The sequence below is a fragment of the Neolamprologus multifasciatus genome, chromosome 20 (assembly GCF_963576455.1).
Source record: "Neolamprologus multifasciatus chromosome 20, fNeoMul1.2, whole genome shotgun sequence".
Classification (NCBI taxonomy): domain Eukaryota; kingdom Metazoa; phylum Chordata; class Actinopteri; order Cichliformes; family Cichlidae; genus Neolamprologus; species Neolamprologus multifasciatus.
Window position 1 is genome coordinate 20,420,239 of NC_140458.1, and position 13,984 is coordinate 20,434,222.

At 39.4% G+C, this 13,984-nt stretch overlaps 3 long non-coding RNA genes across 3 annotated transcripts in view; all 3 read right to left on the minus strand.

Annotated features, from left to right (window-relative positions):
• The window catches only part of LOC146494855 (uncharacterized), a 328,407-nt gene that overhangs the window by 303,022 nt on the left and 11,401 nt on the right, over positions 1 to 13,984 (minus strand). The gene's annotated exons all lie outside the window — the stretch shown is intronic.
• LOC146494863 (uncharacterized) lies at positions 3,013 to 5,313 on the minus strand. Its single transcript, XR_014871488.1, has 2 exons — positions 3,461 to 5,313; positions 3,013 to 3,384 (listed from the first exon to the last, which is right to left on the minus strand). It is a non-coding gene; the product is annotated as an uncharacterized LOC146494863 (long non-coding RNA).
• Positions 6,323 to 7,732, minus strand: LOC146494864 (uncharacterized). Its single transcript, XR_014871477.1, has 3 exons — positions 7,359 to 7,732; positions 7,015 to 7,195; positions 6,323 to 6,642 (listed from the first exon to the last, which is right to left on the minus strand). It is a non-coding gene; the product is annotated as an uncharacterized LOC146494864 (long non-coding RNA).

Here is a 13,984-nt window from a genome sequence, read left to right on the forward strand (position 1 = left end):
CGAACTCAACAACTTCTTCAACAGGTTTGACCAGCCCACAACCCCCCCACCCTCACCCTCACCTTTACTACAGAGCCCTCTCCCCACTCTCCTACCTCCCTTGCTTCCCCCCCTTCCTGACACTATGATGACACCCCCCTCCTCCAATCCCTCTCTCAGCAGCAGGACATCTTCCCCCCCCCCTCCTTCCAATCATCTCCCAGTGTCACAGTGGATCAGGTCAGGAGACAACTGAGGAAGCTTCGCCCCAGAAAGGCAGCAGGTCCGGACAAGGTGTGTCCGAGGATGCTAAAGGCGTGTGCTGCTGAACTTGGGGAGCCGCTACAACGAGTCTTCAATCTCAGTCTGCGACTGGGGAGAGTGCCCGCCCTATGGAAGACATCCTGCATCGTCCCGGTCCCCAAAAGGAACCGGCCCAATGAGCTGAATGACTTCCGACCGGTGGCACTGACATCACATCTTATGAAGACTCTAGAGCGGCTCTTCCTCAACCTCCTCCGACCACAGGTACAACATGCCCAGGACCCACTACAGTTCGCCTACAAGGCGGGTGTCGGAGTGGAGGATGCCATCCTGTACCTCCTGCATAGAGCCCACTCACACCTCGATGGGGGAAAAGGCACGGTCAGGATCCTGTTTCTTGACTTTTCCAGTGCCTTTAATACCATCCGGCCCTGTCTGCTCCAGGAGAAACTGAACAGGATGGAGGTGGACCCCTGCCTGGTGGCTTGGATCTCCGACTACCTCACCGACAGGCCACAGTACGTCAGGCTGAAGGACATCACGTCTGACACTGTGGTCAGCAGCACAGGAGCACCACAGGGAACTGTGCTGTCCCCTCTTCTCTTCACCCTGTACACCTCTGACTTCTGCTGCAACTCTGAATTATGCCATATTCAGAAGTTTGCAGACGACACAGCCATCATGGGGTGTATCTGGGATGATCAGGAAGAGGAGTACAGAAGTCTGGTGAGGAACTTTGTCGCATGGAGTCACACAAACCACCTGCAACTCAACACCTCAAAGACTAAGGAACTGGTTGTGGACTTTGGGAGGTCCAGAGCAGGTCCACTGCCGGTTCAGATAGAGGGGGAGGAGGTGGAGGTGGTCAACAAGTACAAGTACCTCGGGCTGTGGGTGGACAATAAACTGGACTGGTCATGCAACACAGAGCACCTGTACAAAAAAGCCCAAAGCCGACTGTACTTCCTCAGGAGGCTGAGGTCTTTTAACATCTGCAGGAAGCTCCTGAGGATGTTTTACCAGTCGGTGGTTGCTGGAGTACTGTTCTATGCTGTGGTGTGCTGGGGGAGCAGCACAGCAAAGAAGGACTCATCCAGGCTGGAAAAACTGATCAGGAAGGCTGGCTCTGTGGTCGGCATGAAGCTGGACACTCTGGTGTCAGTGGCAGAGAAAAGGACACTAAAGAAACTGCTGGACATTATGGACAATGCTGGGCATCCTCTGCACACGGCCATAAACAACCAGAAGAGTCTGTTCAGTGACAGGTTGCTTCTCCCAAAGACAAGAACCAACAGACTTAAAAACTTCTTTGTCCCACACGCCATCAAACTGTTTAACTCCTCTCTGGAGGGGAGAGGGAGGGGAAACAGGAGGACAAAGGAGGGGGGAACAAATAAGCTGTAGTGCCTCTCCACTTCACTGTGCAATTACCTTTTGTGCAATACTTTTTGTTAATAATCAGCGGTGCAATAGACTCCATACTTGAAATGTGCAATTCACTTGTATTTTTATTTTTATTTTATTCCTATTTATTCTATTTATCCCCTTTGTATATTTTATCTATATATGTCTTTGTATTTATATATGTGTGTATATATGTATGTATGTATGTGTATATATATATATATATATATATATATATATATATATATATATATATATATATATATATATATATAATATTCTTAACTCTGTAACTTCTGTCGGTGCTGTGCTTTTTGGAAAACAAATTTCCCAGAGGAACCCACCCGAGGGATTAATAAAGTTTTATCTTATCTTATCTTATCTTATCTTATCTTTTAAGGTCCTGACACATCATGTCAATTGGGTTGAGGTCTGGACTTTGAAACACCTTTACTCTTTTCTTTCTTAAGCAGTTCAGTTGTAGAGTTGCTGGTGTGCTTTGGATCAGAACTCAGTTTGGACCAAGGCTTAGCTCCTGGACAGTTGGCCTTATAAATGGTTTGAGAATACTTTGGTATGCAGAGAAATATGTGGCCAACTTAATGACTGCAAGCTTCCCAGTTCCTGTGGATGCAATGTGCTGATATTCTGTCTTTCATTCTTGCTAAAAAGGACACTGTGCATTATGGCCAAACATTCCCCCTCTGGTCCTGTTCAAATACACCATTCTGCGAGTGGTTTGTTCAGATATAAACCTAAGCCCTTTTCCTTTTCAGAGGAAAAAATATTTTCCTGGCAACTCTTCCAAATATCCTATACTTATACAATCCTCTCCTGATAAGAATCGCAACTGTGTTGAATGTTTTCCACTTGTGAATAGCCTTTCACACTGTAGAATGATGGATTTCAAATTGTCTGGAAATGGCCTTATAGCAACCCAGTATCATGACAAAATGTGTAATAGACACGCATGTCCACCGTGTCCATTTCACACTTTGCCTCTCCAAAACATGGAATGGACACATACACTGTAAAAAGAATAACCCTACTCAAATTAAAAAAAATGATGTCCAATTGTCACATCCAAAATATTTGACTTCATAGAATCCAAATTGAGTCACTTGATATGACCTGATACTTTTATGTTGATATAAACAATATTACTAGACTTGACTGAAACTTTAAATTTTGCATTGATCCAAATTGATTTTTTTACATAGAACCATATTTTAATTTAATTTAATTTAATTGAACCAAGCTAATATATTGAAATTTAACCAACCTAATGTATTCACATCGAACCAAATTAACATGAACTAATATGTTTGTGTTGAAGCCAGGTAATTGATTTACATATATTCAAACTATATTTTTTACATTTCATTTTATTTCAGTTCAAAAATGCTCTGCATTTCCTATAAAAAACAAGACAGATGGCCAACCAATTATTTCAAAATTATTTATTGTTCCAAACCATTTTAACTATAATCAATAGAGAGGATTAGTAATATACAGATTTAGTGCTACGGCAGAAATGATTAGAGAAATGTTTGTTTTATAAAACCTGCAATCTTTTGAAAACCAGTATAAAACCTGCAATCTTTTGAAAACCAGTATAAAACCTGCAACAGTGTCTAAAACTGGCATAAAACCATTATAAAAACTCTTTTTAAACCAATTTGCAAGTACTCAAAAACGTTTAGATGTGCACTGTGCCTGTACAATGTAAAAAAAAATCTACACATGTATCAATGAAATCAACTTAAATCTCCCTTTCAAATGGGTGTTCTTATAATTTTTGAATGTAGAATACCACTGCAGGCCAACCAAGCAAAATAACCAAGCACACATGCACATGCATGTGCACATACACATGCACACATGCATGCAAACACACTACTGTGCAGTGTTAAGTTCACAATTAAGTTTGCGAATCTTAAAGCTAATTTCAGTTCAACTTCCTTTTCAAAATCTCTTGAGTCTGTGATGGTTGGCTCATCCAATTCAGAGTTCAATGAGTCTGTAGGATAGCAGCTGATAGATGATGTGACAAATATTCCACTTTTAAAGTCTTTAACAGTGCATGAATTATGTTTTCTCCATTTATGGGTCTTGAAACTGCCATAAATATTGCTTTTGTATGAGCAACCATTAAACATACAAGAGACAAGTTCATTTTTTTTAAAATGTTGATTGATATGTTGAAAAAAATCATACTCTGTGGAAAGCTGATTGTGGTCACAAATGTAGCACTTGAATGAAGAGGCTTTTTGTGTGGACTCCTGAGAAAGATGGTTCCTAGCTGGATGTTTTTGTAGACCGTTCCATGTCCTGGATGAACAGGGGCAATTTTCATGGATGCATGGGTAAGGACGGTGCCTGCCACGAAACCGATGATCAAGTCGATAATGTTGTAGTAGCTCAGATTTTCCTGAAAATGACAGGCTGCAATCCTTGCATTTCCACATCCGATAACTGAGGAAACAAAGGGAATATATTAAATTCCCAAACAGGTAATGTTTGTATTGGTTCGATATATAGAATTCCAAAAATGAATTTGTCCATCTGCTGCAATGACAATTTATTTGACCACCCCCTTCCATCAGTATGAGAATGAGAAAATAATGGAGGGCTTTTCCTTTTTGTGTTGAGAGTAATTCCCCCCCAAGATTACATCCCTAGTCAAACTCTGTTTGAAGAAATGCCTCAGAAGGGGGCGGTGCCTGATGGACCAGCATTCATGTGGGTGGCAGGCTGAGCTGTGATTGACACGTCGCACTACTTAAACAGCAATTTACCCTCAAAACACCTTTTTTCTGCTTATAAACTGTATTAGTGAGTCTTTACCTATGCAACCTTTCAGTTACTGGGCATTTCTTTTACAATTTCATGTAAACTTGTTAAATTCTACACTTTTTGGTCTAAAAATGTCTTAGTGCTGCCCTCTTAGGGTTGAAAGGTGGCTATTGCATTTGAATTTTGTGATTGGCTGAAAGCAGTTCATGCCTACGTCAGCGGTACATGCCAGTCACCAGCATCGTCTCTAAGACACATTCGCAACCTTGGGGTCCCAACCCCAATTGGGGTCACGAGATAATTCTTGGGGTCGCCAAATCATTTTGGAAAAATATAAATGAATGTAGCTTCCGAATGAATGACAAGTGGTTGGTCTCAAACAGGTATTTTATTACTCAAAGCCAGTTACTGGCTTTGAGTAATAATAGTAAATGTGTGGGGGGGGGGTTTTAGCTCTGAATAAACAGATGAACAGAAGCGCTTTTGGACCGTTGTGGAGAAATATGCATCTGGTGTGAACAGCGGAGCAGCTGACAGTGTATGATTTTCCTAAGCGCACCACTTCGAAGTGTTCCTGTGGCCAATGTAAACCATGTGTAAGAGTTAGACCAAAAAGGGTAGAATTTAACAAGTTTACACAGAAATGTCAAAAACTGCCCAAAACTGAAAGATTGCATTGTAAAAACCCATTATAACAGTTTCTAAGCAAAACAAGTTGTTAGGCTTCAGTTACTCTTTAAGTAGTTACACTCCAAAATAACAGGACACAACCAAAATGAAATGTTCCCTTTGCCCTCCATAGAAAATGTTGCTAAATTTAGAACTGGACAGAGGAAATTAGTGGACAAGGATCTCTTACTAACTCACACAACGGATGTAACTAATGCAATAGCGATATTACTTACTACTACAAAAGTGATTTTCAGAGTGTTTTTCAATTACGAAGACTAGAAAAGGGGAAATGGGGCACATCTCCCTACACAACCAGCACTGAGCACACACCTGGGTGAAGCCGAGAGAGCAATTATTGCACACAATAGTGCCAACACATCAGCAAGGTGAATGAGAGGATAATGAGGGAGGGTCTAGATTATTATGAAATGTTTAAAAAGGATGTGCAGTGTAAATGCAAAATGATACCTGTTCAGATTAAATGAAAATGTATGCTTCAGCCATGGAATGGATGGAGCGATCTGTGGTTCTGAAAGCATACAGAAAAAAAAGAATAATGTTACTTCTCTATAAAACACATAACATAGAAAAACCAAGAAATACGTAACATGACATACACATCCTTATAAAAAGCTAGTACTATAATTTGATTTAGGTTTACCAAACAGTCTACAGACCAGCCATTAGCGACTAAGTTTGGCATAGGGTCAATTTTTTGCTGTTAAAATTAAAATTTCTTCAGAAAATGCACATTTTTCCGAGCCACGCCTGAAAGTCAATTGAAGGAATTAGTCTTATCCCAGATAGCAAGGAAACATTGAAACAACGTTGAGTCAATATCAGGCGATGTCATTGAACCAACGTTGAAGTGTGACGTTGACCTAACGTCACTCTTGCACCCTTTTTTAATGTTGAAACAACGTCAGGTTTTGATGTTGAATCAATGTTGAAACCTGACATTGAAACAATGTCAGATTCTGATATTGAAACACTGTTGAGCTATGGTGTTGATTTTCCACCTCTTTCGCACAGTTGCTTTTTATTAAAACAACAGTTAAATCATGACTGGAAATCTACCTTTCTTTATAAGTATTTTAACCATTACTAAACTACTGCATGTTTCCATCAATACTTAAACCACCTAAACACATAATTGTACTTATTCCTCAAATTGGACACCCTTTATTAAAAAAAACAACAACAAATGTCTCACAATGTATCATGTCAATATTAATATCCTAAAATAAGAAAGCATTGCATGTGATGTAACAGAGAAAAAAAATAAACAAAAAAAAGGTCAATAGGCATGTTTCGTTTGCTAAATACTTTATTAAAAGACAGTTTCCTATTTACATTTATATGTTTCACAGAAGTTTGTAATTTTTTACTCTGGGATGGGGATGCATGATGTGCGTCCTGCACCACCCATACCCATACGATCTGGGGCGTATCGGAGCCATTTCTGCACTGCTTGTGCAAAGACAAACTCGGACATAGAGTTTGCCCCTAACTGCTGCGTCAGGCCATCTAGGAAAAAAATACACACACACAAACACAAAAAGTGAATTAGAGCACATGAATAAGCTCTTGTTAACTGTCTTCAGCGGGGAGAAAGTATGTAAACTCCTAGGCTGATAAACATGAAAGTCACCAGGCGTAAATCTGCAAACTGCCGCATTTGATTCCCAAAGAGCTATGAGCGGAAAAAGTGATAAGTCTTAGCATGGTGTGCCGTGTAGCCTTTAAAACAAAATAAACATGGGGTCCTCGGGCTGTACAACTACAACCCGAGGACTAAACAAGCCAAAGACCAAAGACTCCATCTCCAGATTAACCGGACATGAAAGTCTTGTTATTAAGAAAGACAAAGTAATATAGCAAAAAAACTGTAAAACTTACCACCATATATGCATTTGCAGAGCGCTGTATCTTTAAATGCCATTTTTTGCTTTGTCTGGTCCTTGGTTTTTTTCCCTGCCCAGTTGAGTACCGAGGCCAGCTCGTTTGTAATGGCATAAGCCATTACACGGCGGACTCGCACCTCCAGTGTGGTCCCTCCAATCAAGGCAAAGCGTCTCACCTATAGACACATTTTAAGAGATGGAATTAGCGTGTCTCATGTCTTAAATGTGTATGCAAGTGCTTGTGTGTTTAATCAACAGGCCGTTGTTATGTATTTAAATCACATCTGACAGCTATTACACTTTATAGTTACAAAGTGTACATAACCTTTATATACTTACCATTGCCTTATTTGCCTCTTATGATTGAAGAGCTGCCTCTGCATTGTTTAGCTCCTCAATGTTGTGCAAGGGCAAATCCAGAGGCAGTACCCCAGCATCTACCGATTCATTTCAGCAGGGATGGCGGATGGCTCTGACCTCCTCACGGAGTTCGTTAACAGCTGTCGTCAGGTCTGACAGCATAGCTAATATCTTTTGTGAGGTCGCATCTGTTTAAAAAAACAATTCCAGAAAGATTAATGGCTTAAGCAGTGAGAGGCGAAAAACTAATAAATAAATAATAAAACGCAGTTTACGTGTGGACAAAAGGTGCAAACGCAAGGTAGGTGAGCGTGCATCGTAAAGTTAGGTGAGCGTGCAACGTAAAGTTAGGTGAGCGTGCAACGTAAAGTTTGAATTGAGTGCGAATCGAAGCGGGTGCTCTCCAATCATTAAAAGTAACAAAGTCATTGAACACATTTATACAGTTACCTTTACGTTTATCAATCATATATCACAGATTTACAATTTTTTGTAGTACTATGCTAAAAAGCAACTGCAGAGCGAAAGTCTGGGTCAAGCGCCGAGGCGACGGCAAGAACAAAGGAACCCTCGAAGCGTTAAAGCTAGCTAGCTAGCTTTGTAAGGGAATATAACGGAAAAGTATGAAACGAAAATGTTTTCTTTGTTGACTTTGTTCGCAGTGCAATTTATTTGTTGCCGGATTGTAAGATGAAAGTAGACACAATTTCGGGCTCCCACATTTTGTCCGAAACTTTACATTAACAAGTTTGTTTGTTTTTTACTGTTATTCAAATGCAACCGTGGAAATAACGAATAGAACAAAAGTCATTCATTCTTACCTTATATTAATCGTGGTGCAGGCCAGTGTAGTGCATGAACTGATGCCTTCTCCGGTCAATTCCGCTGAGAGTAAATCTAATGTCCCGCTCTACTGTACAAGACAATGGTTACCTGAAGGGATGTACCACTGTGAGAGGGGGGGCTATGGAATAGTCCAAGTGATAGCAGCTTTAATTTCCCGCGAAACCATAAATCAATGGTTTTTCAACGTGATTGTTGTCACCTTGTCAACTATAAATAGATCAACAATCAACGATGACAGAACAACAGTGAATCAATGTTATTTCAATGTCAGTGTCAGGTTTCATCAGTATTTCAATGTTGTTTCAACATTGGTTTTGTGTTGACATTTCAAGCATGACGATTCTGATGGTTCAGATGGAAAATCAACATCTGTTCAATGTCTGCTTGCTATCTGGGATGTCATTGATCTTATATGCTGGCTTGTTATTTCTGTCTCTAAATCATGCACATTAATAATTATCTTTTGCGCTCGGTGTACACACACATAACACACAGATATTTATATGAAGAGAGACAGAGACAAACGTGCGCTCACAAACACAAGCTTGTGTCTAGAAACCGCGAGCTCACCAGAAAAATTCAAACGAAGCGGAGCACGGAGTTATACTATGAATGTTATGAACTATGAACTTATGCTAGCTAGCTGTATCCACCACCGATGCATCGTGGTAACGCTAGCTAGTTAGTATACTGGTAAAAAAAAAACGGCTTTTTGCCAAACTTGCATTCCCAACTGTGATGGTCGGTTGCTGGTAACCAGTTCTAACGTCGCGCCGGATAGCTAGCTAGCTTGTAGCTAGCAGCTACAATCATGCAAAAATTGGGGGTGGCTGTCGACCCAGCTTAAATGGGGTTATTTTCTGCAATTTTGGCAATACAAATTATAAAAGCTTTTGTAACACACTTGGCTTTACTTACGTTTATTTTCAGATGAAATTAATCAAAGATGTGACACGATGTTTCCAGCAGCCATGCAGAATAAAAATGGGTCCCGGTCTATTTCTGGTGGGCGTGTTCAAGTGCAAATCACTTTGACTCAAATTAAAGATATTATCTGTTCAACATGAAAAGAAATATATGTTTTGAGAGAAATCAGAAACTTTGCGTTGTGTCCTTTGTGCAGATATTTAGTTTCATCCAAATCAAAAGTGGTATTTTAAAATGCAAAAAGAAAGGGTTTCACAATCAAATCAATGATTTTATTCTGTTTTGAATGGCACTTATTAGATTGAATGAATGACTGCATGTTAGACTTTTTTCAGTGTATGAAGAAGTTGCTTAACTGCATGCAGAATTTGCATTACCAGCATGGGGAGATAGTATAGTTAAAATCCACAAAGTCTGTAATGAGCAAAAAATGTATGAAGTACATTCCGTGGTCCTTAATCGCTGTGAATGATTAAGCTAGGCAGCTAATATGTATTTACAAATAAATGTGCTAATTATATCTGTTTAAATTCTTTCCAGTGATTATTTTCATGTTGGCTTGAAATAAAATATCTTTCTCTGCTGTTACTGCAGCTCTCTGCAACTTCAGCATGTGTGTACATTTCACATTTTGGATAGGTAAAGCATGAAATGGACACACCAGCATGTCTTTTACATATTTTGCTTATAGATCTTCAGTACAGTGGGCAGCAATACTTGCTTCTCTAAGATCCTTCTTCACAGTGTTTAGATGTTACAGTAACTGGAGGGACTCAAACGCAGGACTCCTTTGCTCAAAGGAAGAACAGAGGGTTTATTCACAAACACCAGGTGAAATGTGTGACAGTGACAAAATGCTAAATACCAGGGTGCGGGGATCAGGGCTCCAGGGAATCCACAGGGAAAAGCAGGGGAACACTCAATCCTCTTCAGTCTCTCTTGGTATCTCACCAGTCTCTCCCTCCTCTCTCGCAGCAGGATCTCTGTAGGGAACAAGGGCAGGTCCAGGGTGTCTGTATACAGGGAAACAATGTGTTAACGCAAGAAGCAAAACCACGGGAACTAGACTGCAATGTCCTAGCCAGGATTTCACTGACACAGGTCAAGCAAAGATCCAGCGAAGATCAGTCTCGCTTCTTCCCTTTAGTAGAGGCCAGTGAATGAGACGCAGGTGTTGATCATCTCCCAGGTATGTAGGCCAAAGGTGGGAGCCCACAATGAACTCTGCCCAGGCGACAGAGGGAGAGAGGGAGAGAGAGGAAGAGAGGAAGAAGAGAAAACAAAGCAGAATTTCTCAGGCAGATCTGCTGGACCGTGACAATAGATAGAAATAGATAGATATACATATATAGCTTATGTCTTAATGTGCACTTTTTTAAAGGGACTTTTTTCACATTTTCACATCAGTCCCTAAGGCTCTCAGTATTCACCTTGTGCCTTTTAACATCCTCAACCACGAGCAATCAACTTGCTAGTGGTTGAAGTAATTTTACCTTTTAGAGCTTGATATTCTGCCCACACTACCAGCTAAAAGTGGCAGAAAAGTAAAAGACTTTGCTGATGACTTGTCCAAAAATGGAATTGGGAAAGGGGAAACGACAAAGGACAGGAATAATATGATGAAAATAGATGGGCTAATGCAGGTAGGAATGTAAATGACATAACATAGGCAGAGTTTAAAGAAAAAGAACACAATGTCAAGTTGTATTTTTGTTTAGTTTTTTCTTCATTGTTGTTTTCTTTTAGGGGTGAGGGTACCCTCTACGGTAGAGGGTAGCTTAGCACCTGAGTGGTTTTCCTAGAAAAGCCATGCATATAAGCTTTGACAATGTAGGAGTTTATGGTTTATCAAGGCTTTTAAAGAGTGTCCTTTTAATTCTGAACCATTAATGGAAAATGGTAATTTGTTAAAAAGAATAAATGCACCACAGTATGTGTGAGACCTTGGGAAAGCTGCCGGCATCTGAAACATACGATGTCTTAATGTGCAGTTATAATCCATTGCCAATTAATTTTGTACTTAAGGTGAAGAATCTATCTCACTTGCTCTCCCTGTTTTCATGTAGTAGTTAAATGGATTTTATTGACGTGGGAAAGGCAATGCAAGGGACAACAAATATTATATAAATATTATTAGTTCCTCATAATCCATTTTAAAAGTGTGTGTGTATATCATTTTGTCAGAGCCACTGACTCGCTTAAACACAAGGTATCCTTGTGTATTACTTGACCCAACATATCTGTCATTCATAATCCTAACCAAGACGTTTTCAGTGAGTAAACCTAATCATTGACTTACATCTAAAACAAAAAATACAATAATTTTTTTTTAATTAAAGTGAAAATAAGGCAAAAAAGAGTAGCTCTTTTAGGTCTTAGTTACAAATTTATACAGACCAGCCATTTAGTCAGTCAGTGCACACCGTAGCAACTTCTGCTCGCTAGGGAAAATTGTGTGTTCCTCAACCAGAACTACACATGATTGTTAAAGTTGCCCATAGTTTACATGCGAAACATCAGCTCCTCTCGAAACACTTTCTTCACTCTCTGAGCTGAGAACATGTAACTTCATATTAAAGGTTGCACCCTTTGAAATGTGTTAGTTGCAGTGGTTAGATACTTGTGACATGTTGTCTAAATAGGGAGATGCGGGCTGATTCTAACAAAATGGTAACACAGTATGAACCAGGATAAGAACATCTTAGTATTTCTCACCAATGGACAATAAAGAAAGAAAAATGTGTACCACATAAATCTGAAATATTTCCAAAAAACAGGAAAAAGATCAAGGCTGAGTGTGGGCATATGGTCTGGAGGTACACAGAGCCATGCACAGCAAGCTGGGATGCACTTTGTCCTGACACTTGTCTATCAAAGTCAGCTTTAACATTTTGAGTACTGCAAGCTTCTTTTTATGGTCCATGGGTGTCCATAACCCATTTATCGTTTTAGTATCTACTAACCTAAGTATTTAATACCCACAAGACACTGGATCAAATTTGACCCAGTACCTATCACCAGCAATTTAACCAGCATATTTAACACACCTTTTAATAAATGCTACTGTAGCAAACTAAAGATCCTCTTCACTATATATTATTTATTTTATGCATATTTTATGAATAGATCTGTATTTGTTGTTGGGATTTTTTGCAGACCATTTCAAGATTAGTGAAAACACTTCCTTTAAATTAATTTACCCATTGCATATCTGAAGTTGCTGCAACTGCTATACTTTCAAATAATACAAAAACAGTTAGTCAGGCACTGTGTTATTATGGCAGGCAGGCCACAAAGTTAATTTTAGCTGCAAACCTGGCAGATTAGCTGAGCCCACATCAACTAAAGGATCAGCTGACACCATCTGACATATCTAGTTAGCATGTCTTGTATACAGTGTGCCATTTAAAACTAGGTGTTTATTATAGCATAAGGGTTTTAATTAAAGGTTGATTTCTCAACACAGCTTGACTAAAGTGAGTGCTGGTGGACTGATTTACTGCTATGTATCAAGAACAAAATGAAAAAGCTAATATGAAATGATGAAAATATCACAATACAAAGGTGCAGTAATAACACCTCTTCTTAGTGTGTATTTGAGATCTCTCAGTAATGTGTGGTGTGACTAATATACAGAGCTTGCTCAACATCACACAGGTTCAAGAGCTGCAAAAAAGACAACGAGCTTTTGTCATCCTTAGAAGATCTGCCAGAGAACAAAGACAGCACACATGCTTTAGGGAATAGCACAGCAGAATACTTTACATGGACTCAGCAAGTAAAGACTCAAAATGAAAGTCTAAACTTCAAAGATAGGGAAAACTTCAAAGTAGGAGAAATAGGTTTTCTGTCACGCAGAAGAAGTCCATGCTAAATTATGCCTTTGGGTGAGGAGGTGGGGTATTGTAGCTACTGTAGCCTCATGTTGGCTGTCACTACCGTATGAACCAAAGCAAAGCAAAGCAAACATGCATATCATGTTGTTGTTGGGACTTCGTCCTGATTGGTTCATCTTTGCGATGCTATCTAGCTCAGTTTCAAAGGCAGTGACGTAACTCTGGCAGCTGCTGTACTACAGCTGAAAGTTTCTCAGCGTTCTGAAGATGCTGTAGTATATCTTCACACTTGTGTTCTTTGCTTATCTGTAAGCTGCATCAGCAGTACAGCAATCACTCCTACATGTTCCTCTGCTGCCATACTACAATCATAAACAATATATAATAGTAAAACATATGAAACATTAGAGTTAAATAAAGTGGTGTTGAGCTTGGAGGGAATTGGATTGATATATTCAATCTGTCTTTTACTGTGGTTTCCGATTAAATACCCTCAGCTTTGTGGATATTATCAAAATTTAGCATGCTAGCAAATGGAACTAGAATAGAATAGAATAGCTCTTTATTGTCATTGTACATGTACGACGAAATTGTGGATGAGATTATCTATCCATTAGTAGTTTAAAAAGCAAATTTTCACAGTAATAGCTTTTTTTTAAGTAATAAACAATAATTACAATAAAGTGATAAATACATTCCAATAAAATACAAAAAATTATTTAATAACCGAGTACTTTTTCTTTGAAGGAGGAATGATGGTGTGTGTGGGAAAACAATATATGCCAGAAAGCTGCAACTAAGCAGGGTAAGCTTCCACCCTTCAATGGGGGTCTGTTGGCAAACAACTAGAACAGCCAGTATTGATAAGTGGTTGCTCATGCCACCAGTAACCAAGCAAATGCCGCCAGCAAAAGCACTAAATCAGAGTTTGCTTGACAGATTGCAAACCCCAGCATAACAATAAATCAAAATCTTAATACCTTAAAAAATTCAAAA